This window comes from Zingiber officinale, chromosome 1A (assembly GCF_018446385.1).
Source record: "Zingiber officinale cultivar Zhangliang chromosome 1A, Zo_v1.1, whole genome shotgun sequence".
In the NCBI taxonomy this organism is placed as follows: Eukaryota; Viridiplantae; Streptophyta; class Magnoliopsida; order Zingiberales; family Zingiberaceae; genus Zingiber; species Zingiber officinale.
The window spans coordinates 128611248-128617252 of record NC_055987.1 but is presented as its reverse complement, the minus strand read 5'-3'; the positions used below and the strand labels follow the sequence as shown (position 1 = coordinate 128617252).

At 34.4% G+C, this 6005-nt stretch overlaps 1 non-coding gene across 1 annotated transcript; it reads left to right on the top strand.

The window, feature by feature from the left end:
- The first annotated feature begins 4787 nt into the window (after positions 1-4787).
- LOC122039141 lies at positions 4788-4893 on the top strand. Its single transcript, XR_006128034.1, has one exon. It is a non-coding gene; the product is annotated as a small nucleolar RNA R71 (small nucleolar RNA).
- Positions 4894-6005: the final 1112 nt, after the last annotated feature.

Genomic DNA, 6005 nt, shown 5'->3' with positions numbered 1-6005 from the left:
TATTTCAATGACATCAACTATTCAAGCATCAAGCACAAGTGTAGTGAAGATAAAATCCTTAAGGTTGAACCAAAACTAAAACTCATCACCATAAGATTCTTAGCTTATTAATGCTTCCCAAGATAGAAAAAAGAACTACACAAAGTTTACTACTAGCATTATTCGAACATCATGAATCAAGCCAATAATCGTGCTAACATTTCACTTGAATCCAAGAAAGCATATAAGTGAAGTTTTGATGTTCTCAAGATGTATGCCACAAAAAATCAAAACACAATGCAAGACATAAGCAAAAACAAAAACAAACAAAGCAAATCAAATGCATCTAATGCATCCCCCCAGACTTAAATTTTTCATTGTCCCAATGAAAACTAAAAACAACGTGGAGGAGATTTTAAAAGAAGTTACCAAGTGATGAGCTCCAAATGGTTGACGTTCATGTTTTTAAAGATACTCCTCCATCCAATACTCACATTCCTCCACAACTTTGAATTCTACAACAATAAGATAGACAAGAAAAATTAAGTAGAGGATACATGTTTATTATAAAGAGAGAACTAAATACATAAAAGAAAATAAGGAAAATGAACTTGGGTTGCCTCCCAAGAAGCGCTTGTTTAAGGTCATTAGCTCGACCACCTCATTAGATTCATCTAAATATTGCTCTTGGAGGGGTAAGATATTTTAGAACCCTCCTACCAAGGGCTCTTATTATGGAGGGAGCTTTCATCAAAGGAGCTACAAAGTAAAGTATAACTCTCTCCATCTTCGTCTTCTTGGAAATTTTTTCAGGTGGTCGAAGACGGTTCAGATTGAGCTTCCAATTATTGGCCCATGTGAAATCTGCACATCCAAAAGAAAAACAAATCTCCCACAAGCATGTTATATAGTATAGAGCTAGAACCATATCAAGATAAGATGAATAAGTAATAACAACTGAATCACATCCAACAAAGTCAATTATAGGTACCTCCATAAAGTTTTCCAAAAGATCACAAGAAATACTAACCTTACTTTGTTGAGAAATACCTGAAATTTCTAAACATGTAGATGTGACTTCCTCTGAATCAAATGATGGTTCTGGCTCTAGCTTAGGTGTTGATGATATCAATGATGGTGATTCTCGAGACTCTACTAGCTCTGTATAAGTCCCTACACATTGTTCCACAACATGATCAATTCTTAAAATCTCTAAGGGTTGTCTTGACAAAGGTGGTGATCCTTGAGATGCTGCTTCCACAACACAGCTCCCTACACATTCTTCCATATCATCATCATCAACACATACATCAAAAATAAACCAACATCTATGTCCTCAATAGGAGAATCAATAACAAGAGGATCAATAACTTCACTTGCAGTTTTAAGTTGATCTACCACATCACATTCATCATCTGAAAATTCGATGTCACTATAACACCTTATAAAATTTTGAGGTAGATCTGAAAACTTATTTACCACTACATTATCAATAAAATCCTCATCTGAAAAATCTTCATCTTCATATATATTCAAAAATCTACACTCAACCATATTAGTGTCACAGGATTTGCCGAAGTCTTTATTTTCATTGACCCCCACTAACCTTTGTGGAAAAGGAACCCTTAGTGAAGGTCCTGGGAAAGACTGAACTCCCTTTTTCCCAAATTCCCTTTGAGCTTTTGGAGGAGGTCCAACTTGCTTATCTAATGTTGGTGTGATTAACTGTTGAGGGAAAGGTACTTCTGGCCTTTGGGAACTTCTTAGAGAAATGGAATTGAGTTCTTGTGATCTTTGTTGGTTGCTACTCGGAAAACCTAGAGGTTCCACTGTACAAAAATTTTGTACAAAGGTCTGAACCTTTTCCTAGCTACCATGTGTTCTTTTAAATTAAATTTTGGATCGCCTGCGGAACTTAACACGTTTGATCCTAAACTTAATCTATTTGTTCTTTTAGGTTTTGACTTGGATCTCCTGCGGAACTTAACACGTTCGACCCAAATCACCTTAAGTTATTAATTCCATTAAATATTAATTTCCATAATTGGTTCCCAGTACTGACATAGCGAGGCACACGACCTTCTTGGATATGGGAGCAACCACCACCGACTAGACAAAACCTTTTATAGAAAGCTAATATTTAATTTCCTAAAATAACTTTAGGTTAACCGAAAAGAACAATCAAATCACAAAGAAAAGAAAAAACAAAAGAACACAACATCGAAAAACATATTCGAAATTCTAGAATCGTAAGCCTCTTGTATTTGATTTCCATAAATAACTAGTATGATGCGGAAAGAAAAATTACTAGTTATACCTTGTAGAAAAATCTCTTGATCTTCTACCGTATTCCTCTTCTAACCTCGGACGTTGTGTGGGCAACGATCTTCCGAGATGAGAACCACCTAGCACCTTCTTCTTCCTTACAAGTTTCGGCCATCAAAACTTCTCCTAGGATGAAGAGGTTCGGCCACCACCACCATGCTCCAAGGGATGCTAGAAAAGAGGCTTCTTTTCTCTCCTTCTTCTCCTTCTTAGATCCGGCCACCAAAGCTATCTCCACCATGAGAAGGTTTCGGTCACACAAAGGAGAGGAGAGGAAAGAAAGGGCCGGCCACACCCAAGGAGAAAAGAGAGGAAAAATAGAATAGAGTTGTTAGCCTTGAAGCCTCCTCTACCCCCTCTTTTATAATCCTTGGTCTTGGCAAATAAGGAAAATTTAATAAAAACTTCCTTAATTCTTTTGCCATTGAAAAGGAAAATTTATTTAATTAAAATAATTTTCTCTTTTCAAATTATAATGGTCGGCCACTCTTCTCCCAAAACAAGGAGAGTTTTAATTAAAACAAAAATTAAAACTTCCTAATTTGTTTCTAGAAATTTATAAAAATTTCTCCAATAATTTTAATCCCTTCATGATTGGTTAATAAAAAGAAATTTTATAAATTAAAATCTTTCTTTTAAACATGTGGATAATTTCCAAAAAGGAAAGTTATCTCTAAAAATTAAAATCTCCTTTCAATCTACAAATAAGGAAAGATATTAAATCTTTTCTTAATCTTTTGTAGAAACTAATAAAAGAGAATTTTTAATTTTTAAACTTTTTTTAAATCATGAATATAATTAAAAGGAAAGTTTTTACCAAAATTAAAATCAACCTTTAATCTACAAATAAGGAAAGAGATTTTAACTCTTCTCTTAATCTTTGTAGAATCTTATAAAAGGAAGGATTTAAATTTTAAACTCTCTTTTAAATTATATTATCCACATAAGAAAAATTTTAAAATTAAAATTCTTTTTTTTAATAGGGCCGACCACATGAACCCATGAACATACCCTTGGCGGCCCTAGCTTGGTCTCCAAGCTAGCTTGGCCGACCCCTATAGGATGGGTAAGAAGGTGGGTATAGGTGGGTATAGTACTCTATAATTAAGAGGCTACGATAGGGACCGAGAGGAGGAATTGGTTTTGGTCTCCCGATAAAATTAAGCATCCCGTGCTCGCCCCGAACACACAACTTAATTTTATCAATAATAATTCATTCCACTAGAGAACTATTATTGAACTACCGCACCAATCCCAAATTACATTTTGGGCTCCTTCTTATCATGAGTGTGTTAGTCTCCCTGTGTTTAAGATAACAAATGTCCACTAATTAAGTAAGTTACTGACAACTCACTTAATTAATATCTAGCTCCAAGAGTAGTACCACTCAACTTCATCGTCATGTCGGACTAAGTCCACCTGCAGGGTTTAACATGACAATCCTTATGAGCTCCTCTTGAGGACATTATCAACCTAGTATCTCTAGGACACAGTTTCCTTCTATAATCAACAACACACACTATAAGTGATACCATTTCCCAACTTATCGGGCTTATTGATTCATCGAACTAAATCTCACCCATTGATAAATTAAAGAAATAAATATCAAATATATGTGCTTGTTATTATATTAGGATTAAGAGCACACACTTCCATAATAACCGAGGTCTTTGTTCCTTTATAAAGTCAGTATAAAAGAAACGACCTCAAATGGTCCTACTCAATACACTCTGAGTGTACTAGTGTAATTATATAGTCAAGATAAACTAATACCTAATTACACTACAACCTTCTAATGGTTTGTTCCTTTCCATTTTGGTCGTGAGCTACTGTTTATAATTTATAAGGAACCAATAACATGATCTTCTGTGTGTGACACCACACACCATGTTATCTACAATATAAATTAATTGAGCAACTACATTTATCATAAATGTAGACATTTGACCAATGTGATTCTTATTTCTAGATAAATGTTTATACCAAAAGCTAGGCTTTTAGTATACACTCTAACAATCTTCTATTATTCTTCTCCTCAATTCTAAACATGTCATTCTTCAGAAGTTCTTCATGATTTTTGCCACTTCTCAACCTGACATCATCACACTTTTCATTGGATCTTGACTGTGTAGGAGGGGGATCTTCTTTAAACCATTTTGAAACAATACTATTAAGCTTTGCCCCCAAATGTTCGAACTCCTCACTCTGTGACTTGTGAATTTCAACATTTTTGGGTGGTTGAATTTCATTTTGTTTGACAGGCTCTCTTACATTCATGGCTTGCACTTTTTGAATATCTGAGGGAAATTCCATCCAACTTTTGTTCGACCATTCATGGAGGTTCAATGTCACTTGATCAATTAATGAATAAGCTTCATCTACACTTTTGTCCATAAAAGAACCTCCAGCTGATGAATCCAATAAAGTCTTGTCTGAGAGAGAAATTCCCCCCATAGAATATGTGTAAAATCAACCATTTTTCAAAACCATGATGAGGGCACTGTCTTTGAAGACTCTTGAATCTATCCCATGCTTCAAATAATGATTCTCCATATGCCTGAGCAAAATTTGTTATGCAATTCCTCATATACACCGTTCTACTTGGAGGGAAAAAGTGATTCAGAAATTGCTTCTCCAATTGTTCCCAACTTGTGATGCTTTGAGGACAGAGAGAATATAGCCAAGTCCTTGCTTTATCCTTGATACTGAAAGGAAATGTCATCAATCGAACTGCATCTGCTGATACTCCTTCACATTTCACCAAATCACAAATCTCTAAAAATATTTCAAGATGCAGATAAGGACTTTCTGATACTTCTCCTCCAAATTTGTGACCTTGTATCATAAAAATTATCTCTGGGTCTAGTTGGAAACTTTCTGCTTCAATTTGAGGTTGCACAATGGAAGATAAAAATCTTGCGGAAAAGGGTGTAGAAAAATTTCTCATGGGCCTGCTTGACATGTTAGTGCTCATGGATATTCAAGAAGAAAAAGAAAATTATCAAGGATCAAAAACAAGAAATAAAATGCAATATGAAAAGCAAGAAAACGAATGCAGAATTTAAATTGCAAGAAAGAAAGTGCATAATGAAAACAAGAAAGAAAAGATAAATGGAAAAAGAAAAATGTCTAGAATAATTCATCTGCTAAAAATTTGCAAGATATGTTTACAAAAGAAAAGAAGAAAGAAACAAGATCAAAAGAGAAAACAGAGAAAAGTTATATTAGAGTACTAGAAATCAAGAATGCAAAGTTAGAATTAGAATTGCAACAAAAAGAATTGTCAAGAATGTTATTCAAGAAAGGAAAAACTTTTGAAAACATAATTCTAACAATTAGTTATAACTATGCAAATCAAAAGAAAGAAAGAAAAGTTATGTTTAGTCTAACTCAATTGATAATTCCTAATGTTATAGCGCAGTCCCCGGCAACGGCGCCAAAAACTTGTTACGCTCCGCAAGTATACGGAAATGTCGCAAGTAATATAAAAGATTATCGTATCCACAGGGACTGGAATAAGCACTAGAAATGTCTCAATGCGAATTAGCTAAACAACTATCCAATCGTTTCAAAAGCAAAGTAAAGGTAAACAAATCTAATATTAAAGATCAACGAACAAGAGTTTAGTGTTTTGGGTTATGATAAAGGGAGATTCTAGGAGTTTCGGTTTCTTTGTAAGATTTCTTGAATGTAAATGGTTC